Source organism: Anarrhichthys ocellatus, unplaced genomic scaffold, assembly GCF_004355925.1.
Source record: "Anarrhichthys ocellatus isolate YVR2014 unplaced genomic scaffold, GSC_Weel_1.0 scaffold17, whole genome shotgun sequence".
NCBI classification, from domain to species: domain Eukaryota; kingdom Metazoa; phylum Chordata; class Actinopteri; order Perciformes; family Anarhichadidae; genus Anarrhichthys; species Anarrhichthys ocellatus.
In genome coordinates, this window is record NW_022280047.1 from 1,725,560 (window position 1) to 1,738,916 (window position 13,357).

Sequence of the window (13,357 nt, forward strand, 5' to 3'; positions counted from 1 at the left end):
GTGTGTGTGTGTGTGTGTGTATATATATATATATACACACACACACACACACACACACACACACACACACACACACACACACACACACACACATATATACATTGAATGTTGACATATGACATGTATCAGCATTTGAAGAGCTCTATACGGTGTGACAAAATGTTTCTATCGCATGCTGTGACAGTCAACGGAAACAAGCTGGAAAGTGTGTCTCGTTATTGTGACAACGTGCAAACATCCTTGTCATGTCATTTAGCTGCTCCGCGATCGCATATTGAACAGGTTGGTTTTTTTTAACATTCATTACATTGCCGTCTCTTCCATGAAACACCCTCAGAGAACTTAACATTTCCACGAGACGCTCTGAACCTCAAAACAAACCTCAAGAGTGCATCCTGACATGATGAATTAGCTGCGGTGCTTTTCGCACAAAAACACCCACACCTGTGAGCATTCATATGAACGCACACTCACCAAATTGGCTTTCTGACTGATCCCCAAACGGCAGCTTAAACCTGTGCGCTGTAATGACTACACTTGTGACCTTTAATCACGATCAGTCAGTTGTTGAATTATCGCCCTCAGCAGGTCAAAGAAGATTAAATCTGCACCGCCGCGGATAAGGAAACCACATTGTTCCAAGTCAAATTACTGGAAGTGTAATGAAAAGGCTGGTTACTTTTTACGACTCTTTGTTTCATATGAATGTAAATGAGGCGGGAGTGAAGCCATTTCCCAGCTCTCATATCAGCAGGATAAGAGGAACACCTGTTTCATTAGAAAACTCACAAAGAGGAAAACCTTTGGGATTATTCAGACGAATTTCAGGACTTTCGTCTTCCCTTCCAGGTTTTCTAACACACTGCAACATATTACTCGCCTAACTCGCAATTTTCTCTCAAGCGGCAACAGAGAAAGTTTTGCCGCTCAATTGATTCCGTGTGGAAGTGCTGCAGTCAGAGACGAGGGCGAGTATGACATTGGTATTCTGCGGAGACGAGAGTGAGATGTTATCTTGGCGATCACAAGGCTGAAGCCTCTCAGAGGGCTGGAAATGGATCACACGACCAATTCCATTACATTTCTGACAGTCATTTGTGGAGACAAGATTTATCTGCAGTTATTGACTGGCACACCCTCAAACTAAGTGTCTATTTTTTTTTTTAACACTCTGTACACTCATTCGCTGAAAAGGATGTATGAGATAGAATCAACCGATAAGGAGAAATGGATTTAGACTTCGAGAGGCTTCAAAATGTAATAGACTCAACAGAATAAGTGTGTGTGGTGGTGGTGGTGGTAGTGGGGGGGGCACAGACACACTCAAGGCGGGCGAAGCGTGATTATCCCTTAAATTACAATGTTTGTCTCACCTCAAAGGCCTTCGTGGTATCACACTCGCTTGTTCACACAAAATGTGATGGAAGTAGTTGTGTGAAGAATTTTAGACGGTCGACAGTGAAAGAATCCAAAACAAATCTGCCAATTACTTGTACAGACCTCATTAGTCCTTAGACCATCAATGGGTCAAATTCTTACAGACAAACAGCGCTGGTAACATATAACCTGGCCAGAGAAAAAGTAAAGAAACTACCAATCGGAAGGTGCCTCTAGCAGCTTTATGATCTTTATGATCCGTCCGTAAGGCTTTCTAGAGTGCATGGACTTTGTGGTGAGGAGGATGTTGACAGTGTAAATATTAGTCAGATCCAGGTGATGCTGTTGGTGGATTTTCTACTCCGGCTCATATCTGTATAAATAGTCACTCTGACTTTCTGGGATGTTCTATGTCAGTAACCCTCTTCCTATAATGTATTCATGACCGTGTGAACATAAGGTATACAGTCAATGCTCCAGTGAAGGGAAGATTGAACTCGGCACACCTTTCTGTTGTCGGCTTATGGAGATGAACATTTGCATACACGCAGTTGAATGTTGTTTAGAGCACAATTTAAGCTCGACAGGGGGGTCAGATTGCTTACAACATATTTACCCTGTGATGCTAGTGCAGCTCTAGAGTTTACTTATTGAAAACTACGAGGCTATATTTCCTGTCGGGCTCCCCGGTTGGCAGTTTTGCATGAGACGGCCATGGAAGCAATCCATACCCAACTTCTTTACTAACACAGTGTGCCATTTTATCGGCGGTTGCAGGGCCATACAAACATGCCTGCTGGATGCAGCATTTCAAAAACACGGGCCCCTTTCTCACATCGTCTTTATTCTAAATCGCACGGGGGAGTGCGGCGCGTTGTGTAATAAATCTCCAGAGGGTTCCCACACAGGCGAAACAAAACAAGCGTCCCTCTTCTGCAATCCACCAAGGGATAAAAAAAAAAAAAAACATATTGCTCCTGGTTACAACAAAGTAGAGACAAAAGAATTGTTTGCAATATGGATTATTGAGAGAGTTAAATCAATGGCTTAATTTCCACAAGGCAAAGATGTATTCATTTCTCAAAGATTTCTCTCTTTGTACCCAGTAATCGCCCTCTACCCATAACTCTCACTTATGACTTCATATTGTCAATATTCTCTAAAGTACGTGCCTCTCACTTTAAAAAACCCCTAAGCTGCCAACCTCCACCGCGCTGTAATTATTTTCCCTCTCATCCACCCGCCCCATCCCTCCTCTGCCTGTCTCATACTTCTCTCTCACCGCAACATAAGGCTACTTAACACCATCTTAACTCCAGTGATAAACAACAGACTAGTCATTCCTCAATCAATCAGCATCCCTCCATCCCGGCTCTCGGAGCCTCTGAGGCGGTGCAATTTCCCAGTCCTCTGGAGCTCTGATTTACTCCCCCCTCCCCTCACCCGTCTGTCCGGGCTGATTCTCTCCACGCCGCTTTTCTATCCGCACTAAATCAGTGCTGTGTCAGCTTCTCTTCTCCCCGGCTCCGTCCGTACGTTAATCTGAGAAACACACCGGTTTCACAATCGTCCCAGCATCCCACACTACCAACACCTTCTTTCACACTCGTTTCTCTGCAGATAAAGCAGGAATATTCCTAAAATTCTAGTTAAATTATACTACTAAAGCGACTGAGAAGTGCTCATGCATATTTAATAGTACCTTGAATATCAATCTGGCGGAATTTAATAAGAGAAAGGAAAATTCATTATCCTGTGCGTATTATGATTAAGCTGCCCTCAAAAGACTTCATGATCGCTGCTTAATGCAGAAATAAAGGATGAAACACAAACAGTACTATTAGATGCTACCTTGGGCTGTTCATGCTGCACCATGCCTCCTCTATTAGCCTTAAAAAAAAAAAAAAAATACTGGGATGAAAAACGCCAAAAACAATCATCAATTTGCTATTTGAAAGAAAGTAGTTTTAGCCAGCAGCCTCGGTCTCAAAAGAATCGAATTAACTAAAACTTCTGATATTACATTTCTCAGCCAATTTAATCACCGCAGTGCAAGGGGAAGAGAGCGAGAAAGAAAAGACAACGGCGAGTAATTGGAAAAACTATATCTTACTGGGGGAAAGCACACCGCCTTTCCGCCTCTTCAGCACATGCAGTGTACGTCCAGAACCTTTGCTGTGCTCATCGCTCTCACTGATGCTGCTGAAATCAGTAAGATCCTGCCCAAACTTAAACCAACAAGCACACAGCGCGTGTTACGAGTCCGGAATTAGCACTCGCCGGTCACCAAATGCGAGTAAATGTTGTCGTTGGCAAGTAACTTATGGAGAACAACCACCGCTCTGGTGGCAATATTCAACGTTATCACATTTTACATGTTTCCCTTGTATTATGCAGCCCTACACACAATGGACCTTGAAGCAATATAAGAACTAAATTCCTCTTATGTGGTATATCCATGATTTGTTCTTAATTTGATTGTACCCATTGATTTCTGAGATTTACCAATGTTTTCTTATTTAGATAAGGGGAAAACACATCTTGTTTTCACAATCAACACATTGTCCAACACAAGGAAACATTTCAATTTGAGGAGTACATAAATTGCGTGGCCAAAATAAATACTATTAGCGATCCCAATAAAGACTATAAAAACCTTGGATGACAGTGTGTTCAGCTTTTCAACGGCTCATTTACTGCTCTTAAACACCTTTTGATTTCCTTGCAACACCAGCGCCGACGCTCTGTAAAATCACATGTTTACTTTGTTAAAGTGTATTTAACAGTACCTCCATCTCACTACCGCTGAAGTTCTTCTTCTTACAGCCTTTTTTGGTGGCATCTCTCCCATTCTTGGGCATGTGCCAGAGTATTTGCAACTGGCACATCATCTGCCCTTATATGGCGTTTAGGGGCCGTTATGTTGTGCAAATGAGAAATACAATCGGCCACACGCCTATAAATTATGATAGAGTGGGACGCAACATGCAGCACACCTGGGTGAGAGCAGATCTGGAGTCGACGTCACAGAAAATGGAAGAGGAGGAGAATGTGGCTGCAGAAATCCCCTGTATTAATACGCTCCCTGTATTAATATGCTATGCCGACAAGAATCTGTGCGATTGTGTGTCCTCTTTACGGTTAGGGGCTAGGACATGCATAATGTCGAAAAGGATCCTTACAAGTAAAGAAAGACAAGCGCGTGTGTGTGTGTGTGTGTGTTAATTTGAATGAAAGATAGTTTTCTTTCTCTGGGACTAACAAAAAGCCCAATTTCCATGAAATTACATGCATCAGTGTTGAATGGGACAATGACGTACTCAGTATGACAGCAACACGAAACACAATTTACATTTTTCTCGACTGCTTTTTAACGTTTTTCTTCGCACTGATGCATCAATGACATTACAGCAATCTGTTCTTTTCTAATCAAATCAAATGACAACATGTGCCACTTGTGAGCTTCTAGGAAGGTAATGATTTGTAAACTGAGACATAGCTGGTGATCAAAATCGGGTATGAAAGTTGGCGTTGATGTCATGAAAACTATTTCCGTGATTTAATAGCATTCGGATGTGCTGTGCGATTCAGAATGACGCCACTGACTTTAATTCATTCAAAATGTTTTAGTACCCCGTGAATCAGCGCGAGCCCCTGTCGCTTGTAAAAGCAATATTGTCGCGGCTATAAATGTGTGGCAAGAGACTCATTTTGCACTCCGGTGCTCCTCAGATATGACGGTAACTTTGTGCCTCTTTCCTGAGCGAGCAATGGCAGACGTAGAGCACACAGAAATATATTTTAGAAATTATAATCAGGGGTTTGTTTGAGCCAACAACAATCTATTCGTTGCTCAATAAATAAATATGCAGGTTGGTATTATTCATATTAGCAATAATAACCCTTTTCACTCTTTTTCCTCATGTGCCTTCTCAAAAACTCTGTCAGTGGGCTGGCAGACCGCTTAGTGTCCTGTATAGAAGCAAGATTTTCTTTAAATTTGTCACCTGTCCGGTTTTGAATCCCCTCCGACAAGACTGTCCTTCTATGTTGATGTAAACAGGAGGAAAAGCTGCTGGAAATAATTGCTAGAAAGCATAATGATGCTACACAAAGGCAAACAGATAAGCGACGGCCTTGTTTGCTCTGTGTTTTTTCTGCTGTGCTTCCTCATTGAAAGAAGACAATGATAAGCATTCTGAACCTGCCAGCACTGGCTTTGGAACAAATAGACTGGCCAACTCATCCAGCCATTTATTTTCCCCTGCTTATCCAGGGTCCTTTTCATGGTGGCAGCATGCCTTCTACCCAACTCAACCCTCTCCTCCAGCTATTCCTCAGGGACCCCCAGGTGTTCACAGGTCAGAAGTGATACGTTATCTCTCTAGAAGGTTCTGGTTCCAGTTGGAACAATAGAGTGCTGCAGGAATTTGTCCTAAAACCCGGAAATGAGCACTTCTGGTTCCCTCGTCTCAAAGTCGATGGGTTTTTGGTTCAATGCCTGACACAAGGTCTGTGGTCAACACAAGCTTCAGAGATAATACCCCGCTCATGAATTTTGAAGGTTTTTACGTGATTTAAACAAGGTTAATGGTGGCTAAAAAAAGACTTCTAAACATCTCGTCGACTAGTCCGCTTTCACAGCCTACTTGTGTTTTCTCGCGCTCATGCAACCACGGTGTAGTTAGTTAGCTTTTTACTTACTTCCATTTGCATACACCCTTCAAAAACAATAAAGAGTGGTGTTCATGTGCTGAACAAAACATGAAAGTATCATAAATGTTTGCTTGCCGCGGAGCATATTTTATTATTACAAACTCTGCATCACTCCAGGACGCGTTGTCCAAAGAATAAATACAGTAGCATATCCTGATGAAACTTGTGATTCACCCCTCATACTGACATTGACTTGAAAGACATAGCGTTTTATCTTTTGTAATTTTCTGCACTATATCCACATGCTCTCAGTAATTCCTTCAGGTCTGCTTCCCTAGTGCTGGGAACTTCACCTTTCACCCTACAGTAGCGTGATTAGAGCAAAGCAAGACACCAGACTGAAAAAAGGAGCTGTCAACCTAACGGAGACGGAAAACAGAGTTGGACATGACACTTAGCACAATGCCATTAGTGCACCGTCTCCACTCAAGCATGCACACACAAACACAAAGTTGAGAGCCCTGTGCAGCAGCTGATTAATGTCATGGGAATACAGAAAGCCCCCCCCTCGCCACCATAATAACTACATGGCAATGTGAGAGCAACAAAACAATGCTTTGGTGGATGATTGACTGCGAAAGAATGTAAGCAAAAGAACAACTGGATCACGGGATTATGTGAGGGCAAAGAAATCTAAATATTACTTGTATCGACCAGCTTAGCTACAACTGAAGGTAATCTAGGTAAAGGTCTCCTTTACAATGTTTATGTGAGAACTGCAGAGGACGGGAGCACTTTATTTATTTGACATGAATGTCTTTGTCAGCAGTATCAGCGCCAATATATTAGGGCTGCATCCAACGACTATTTTCTTAATTCATCCGATTAATTAATTGATTTATTCATGAATTAATTTAGGCTGCACGGTGGTGTAGTGGCTAGCACTGTCAACTCACAGCAAGAGGTACCCGGGTTCGATCCCCAATCCCGGGTGGTCCTTCTGTGTGGAGTTTGCACGTTCTCCCCGTGGCAGCGTGGGTTCCCTCAAGGTTCTCCGGCTTCCTCCCACACTCCAAAGACATGCAGCTTAAGTTATTTGGAGACTCGAATTTGCCCGTAGGTGTGAATGTGAGCGTGAATGTTTGTCTGTCTCTATATGTGCCCTGCGATAAACTGGCGACCTGTCCAGGGTGTACCCTGCCTTCGCCCCAATGTCAGCTGGGATCGGCTCCAGCGACCCTGAATAGGATAAGCGGTTTGGATAATGGAATGAATTAATTAATTGTTAGATATTAATAGGAGGGAATTATGAGCTGTTTAGCTTCTTAACACTAAGCAGCTTATAATACAGAATTAAAACTTCTAATGCTAAGATTTATTTTTTTTATCAAAACAAGCACATAAATAAAAATACAATCTTCTATTTCCTAAACATTTGAATTTAGTGATTTATGCAACTAACCCCTGTAGATGACAATAACGATAGTATTTTTCAGGACATGGGGCAAAAAAAAAAAAAAAGGTTAGTGTGGAGCCTCGCAGTCAATTATAGTTCGGAATCGGCAAAAATTGGAATAGACCGGTCAGACTAGGGCTGGGCGGTATGACCAAAAATGCATATCACGGTATTTTGTAAGATTCTGGCGGTTTCACGGTATATCACGGTATTTTTTTTCCCGCGTTAAAGCATTAATTAATTGAGGATTAATTTACCGACCAGCGAGCTGCGAACAGCTGTTTGTGTGGGGTGTCTTCCGTTCAGTCACTTCCTGTTTCCTTCACCTACATTCCCCTGGGTCCTAAAGCCCCTCCATGTACAGCTTCTTATCACCCTCTATGTACCAACGCATATTTATAACAAATACCATACATATTACACGGTAATCAGCGTTGCATATGTGTCTAACCAAAATACCATTTGTTGTTCAGTCTTTGTTCATCCTGCATCGCTCTTTTTCTGTTCTTTAATGTAACGTTACTGGAGCGACAGAGCCTCTCCCAGCTGTTAGCAGACTGTTGTTAGCGAGCTGTACCCAGCATGCAGTTCAGCTGTGAAATTTTATAAATATAAACAATTTTTAACACTAATAATTGTACATGTGTCACAAACTGTTGTGTCGTGGTGTTTTGCCCTGTTAAAGAGCGTTAGTTGTGGGTTGTTAATTGTTGTTATAAAGTTATGACCATGACTAGGGTTCCCTCTCAATACATTTATGACAACTAGCTCCGACCGTAGCGCTCTCAGCGGCGAACAACATATTTTGCTGCCTGTTGAAAAGCGACAGAAGTTGTTGGCTATATGACGGTATATGAAAAATTCATATCATACGGGAAATTAAAACCGGTATACCGCCCAGCCCTCGGTCAGACTACAAAAAAAAAACGTAAATAGTAATTGGCCAAGAAAAATACAATCGGTGCACCTCTAGTTTGAAGATGTACAACCACTGCCCTGGGTCCCCCTAGTGGTTGAAATATCCTGTATATCTATATATATATATATACACACACACACACACACACACACACACACGTATATATCTTACAAATGCATGTTGCAGAAAAATAAATCTTAATTGTGAAACTGCATGGGTGCAAAGTTACATCCAAACAAGAAAAAGAAGATAGCAAATTACAACCCAACAGCCCTTGAGATTTGGGAACACTGAGTAATGAAAAGCCGACCCATGGGAATCCTTTTTAATCACATAAAAATAATGGCAAATTTGCTTCCCCCAGCACCAAATCAGATAAACCGTTCTAATAGCAGGCCTGCTCTCCGGGATCAAGCCAAGCAATTTATCAGGGATATGTGTAAACATTCTAACAAATGCACTCTGGCTCCCAAGCGGTGCAGCGTAGTGTTGAGATGACTGCCACAGAAACTGAAGAACAGAGGGAGAAGAAAAGGAGACAAATTAATAAAAGGGAGACGAGCGGCGTAAGAAGAGGACAGCGAAATTGAAAATGAAAACGGCGAGGTAGAATGGGAGACATTACAAAAACACCACTAGAGTGTTGATTCGGTTGAGGTATGAAGCCACTCGTGCACTATTAAAAAGCAGACTCCTGCCGGGATATTGAAACAAATAAACACTCCACAAGCCTCTCCAAACCACACAGCTGTGATGGTGCTGCAGGCACTACGCCGTGAAGTGGCAGAAACAATGCACAAACAAAGCGCCACAAAGGAGTACGGTCCACGGAGGTCACCGGTGTGGAAGTGAATTGACGTCAGCGAGTCCTTGACGCACTACAGATTTCGCTCCTCTGAAATGCACTCTCGGCTCATGAGAGCCGACTGTCTACCTACACCTGTGTCGCTGAGAAAAATGTATTGCTGCAGACTTTATGGATAAAAGGAAAATTGTGATTTGCACAGACATCCGTCAGTATCATTCGTCCTGTCTTCTCGGTTTACAAAAATTTGCCAAGTTTTAAGATTTGTGGCAAACTAAGCTAAGCTTTTAGCTTCTTTAGCCGAGGGTTACGTTGCACCTATACTTTATGAAGGTGACTAAAATAATAACAGGGAGGCTCTGTAGTGCACCAGACGGCAGCAACTTTATTACTCCAACCTTGTCAAACACAGCGCATCACTGCTTCACTCCTCCCGTTGGACCCTTCACAATAAAATCCCGGACACATACACTGGGACACTGCTTACCAGAGGGCACCTAAAGTATTCAGAGTCTTCGCTAAGAGGCAACTTAACTAAATATCTTGCACTTGTTTGTAACAGTATGAAGGACTTGGATATGAACAGGTTTTGGGATATGGGAACATATCACAACAACGACCTTTTCAAGAAAGTGGTGATGGAAGGAAAAGGGAGGCTGTGTTTCGCCGCTGGTGGCAGCTCCTGCCCATCAACTTCTCCATATATAGACATTATAAACAACATGTTAGCGTGTCCACCCGTCAAACACAGCCGAGAATGGCGTTCACTGACACCGGTGATCAAGATGCAGCATGGGGCAGTTTTATGTTTATCAGAAAATGCACAGCTGTAAACAGGAATATTTATCTTCATTAGCCACATAAACAGCTTAATAGGAATATTGTATTTTTCAAAATAAGGGCAAAAAACGGAATATTTGGTGCATGCGAGTGAGTGACGAGTTGTCATCAACACGAGTAACAGTTACCTTCACTTCACCGACTACGTTTACATGCACCAAATCTACTGGTTATTGCACTTATTGCAAAAAAGTACAATATTCATAATAAGCTGTTTACATGGCTAATGAAAATGCATATTTCCACTAAACGCCACATCCTCATCACCGGGGCCAGTGAATCCCCCCAACAAGTCGTTTATCACGTCAACATATGGAAAAGTTGAACGACAGGAGCCACTTGTGCAATTTTGCTTCAAAATATTACATTTCTTTCAACCGTGCAAACACAGCCTCCCTCTTTCATTCCTTCAACCACCTTCTCTAAAAGGCCGTCGTTTTGATATTTGTGCATATCCCAAAACCTGTTGATATACAATTCCTTCATAATGATTAGATGCAGCTGTGTTTCTTCTTCCACCAGCAATGTGGGCTTTTCTTTTGGGCATGCATCTCTACTCCAGCTTTGCAAACTATAGGCAAGTTGGTTTGTGTACAATGCACTGAGCTGGTCGTAAACAGGAAAAACCCAAATAATATCAGCATATCCCACATGTCGTCATCGGAAAATGACCCATTCGGAATAAGGCCTGATTCAGAATATCCAAACGGAATATGAAGTTTACATGAGCCATATCAAATTCGGAATATTGTGATATTGGAAATAATAGTGGAATATGAGTGTGCAGGTCTCCACCGCGTCCTCTCTGGTCTGCTGTTCCGTCCTGACAGCAGAACAGTGTAAGTAAGTAAGATTTATTTATAAAGCGCTTTTTACGGACATAAGTCACAAAGTGCTTAACAGGGGCAGAAAGTGGACCTAAATTCACTTCCACCTAAGCCCTATTTTTCATTTGTAGGTGCAGCTTGAAAGTTTTGTTTGACAAATTATAGTTAAAAAAAATAAACTTGGCAGTGCTCTCTGGTGGACAAACTATGTAACTACCACAAACATTTCTCAGGTATTTCTGTGCTACAAGCCCACGTTATTATTGGCCAGCATCTACAACGATGCCGATGCATCTGAGATGCGCTATTAACGGCCGATACAGCCGATTCATCTGTCGGGATCCATTCGCGAGCTTAATTCACCCTTCAATCAATAACATGGATGCTCAGTCTATTAACGCATATCACCACTGATAACTGTTTTTTGCATTTCTCTTCTTCATACGAGCCCTTACACTCCACGTGTCCCAATGCAATAAGAAACCGGGGTAGGTGACATTCGAGGGGAAACATTCTACCACTAGCACAGTTTGAGATGAACAGTTGTTTACAAGTGTTGCGAGTCAGAGGGGTGGATCATGGCACGTGGTGGAAGTGGTGGTTAGGGGTCTGAAGATAAAGACATACTTATAGATGCTCACCCACTGTCTTCTGGTGAGCAAAAGTGTGACGATGAGTAGCTTAGACAGAATACCGGCTTTGTGCGAGAGCATGCGCTCGAGGAGATAATGTATAAATAAAAAAAAAAAGGGCTAATTCTCCTTCAAGCCTGTTCCTGTGGTTCTGCAGTCAGTGACACCTCAGGAAGGGGGGGGGGGGTCAGTTGACTGCACCGCACAAATACAGACAGAGGTACAATCAGCTCTTTGAGTTAGCAGAGACTAAAATAAGCTTAGTGAAGGCTTCACTTAGGACTGAGACATAATGGGTTTTTTTAAGTGGTCATTAAAACAGATGTCCTACATTCTCACTCACAGACTTTAAGTTACTGGATAGGTTGCTGTAATGGTCTTCAATGTTGCTGATTCAAATTTTGTAATACAAAAGAGGTTAGAAATTAGTTTTATTACTATTATTTTTGAACCGGTACTGTTGAAGCTCATTAAGGATATCAATGCTTGAGAGTAAAAATGTATCAGAAGTATGCATCGACTTGTATTCTTTTTTTTTAATAAACTAAATATGTACCGAATGGGGCCTTTTAGTTCAGCTAAATAAATAGACACTTGTAAGTTTTCTATGGTGGACAAACTATGTAATGGCAACACTGTTTTTTAAATTTGGCAAAATATAAATATTCAAACACATTTTTCACTGCAATTTCTTGTCCGTTATTGCCCAACACAAGCGCAGATACCGATATTTCTGTGCCAGGCTCTAATCCAAAAATGTAGAAACATAGAGATCGTGTATGTTTACCTACCGTACCTCCTAATGGGTGCTACACCAACGCATCATGTACTGTATTTATTCCTCCTGTCATTGCAACCGTAAGTCACTCAGACACACCTTTGTCAAAAGAACCTAACCACGTTCTGCATATTCCCTTTCAAAACCTGACCATCAGTTATCAATAAATGTTAATAACATTCATGTTATGGGCCCAGGAATCGTCACTGTATGTATTGTACAACGACAGTGCTGCCTGTACCTTTTACAGCCAATCTTAACAACACTATATAGTCCCATGACAATAATCAATAAGTCAATCAATAGAAAATGAAGTGATTATAATTGTATTCTTGGGGTTTAGGCTGTTAGTCAGACAAACAAGGAATCTATAAACGTCCCTTCGGATTCTGGGAAGCTTTGACAGGCATTTTACACTATTTTCTGACAATGTTTTACAGACTAAACAGTTAATCAACTGATGAAAATAATAATCAGCTGCAGCCGTAAGATTAACAGTTGTGTTGTCTTAGTTAACACCATCAGGGGCTCAATTCTTTTTAATCCCACGCAACAGGTGCTGATTGTCTTCCCGTGATTAAGTTGTTCATGGGTCCTGCATGAATTACAGAGCACGACAGCATCCCCCACCCACAGACGCAAACAAAATGTCTATGTCAGTGACGTTATGAGGCAAAAGTTACATAAATGAAAAGAAATTTAGAAATGAAAGACACAAACTGAGTTTTGAGAACACTTGCAGCTATAACACTCACAAACAAGCGCGCACACACACACACACACACATCCAGTTGAACATGTATGGACTAACTAACACGATTCCATCAAGAGCACTCATGTAGAGGGAGACAGATGCAATCATCGCCCACCAGATACCATGAATTACTGCTTCAGTTCCCTTGGCACTCACAAGACACAGCACATAGAATAGAAATCCTTTTTATTGTCACATACATATACACATACACGAAATTTGACTTCTGCATTTGACCCATCCCTGTATATAGGGAGCAGTGGGCTGCCAATGACAGGCGCCCGGGGAGCCGGGGGTTCAGTGTCTTGCTCAG

The 13,357-nt window shown here is 41.9% G+C and overlaps 1 protein-coding gene across 1 annotated transcript in view; it reads right to left on the minus strand.

Annotated features, from left to right (window-relative positions):
* The window catches only part of gpat2 (glycerol-3-phosphate acyltransferase 2, mitochondrial), a 122,350-nt gene that overhangs the window by 101,492 nt on the left and 7,501 nt on the right, over positions 1-13,357 (minus strand). The gene's annotated exons all lie outside the window — the stretch shown is intronic.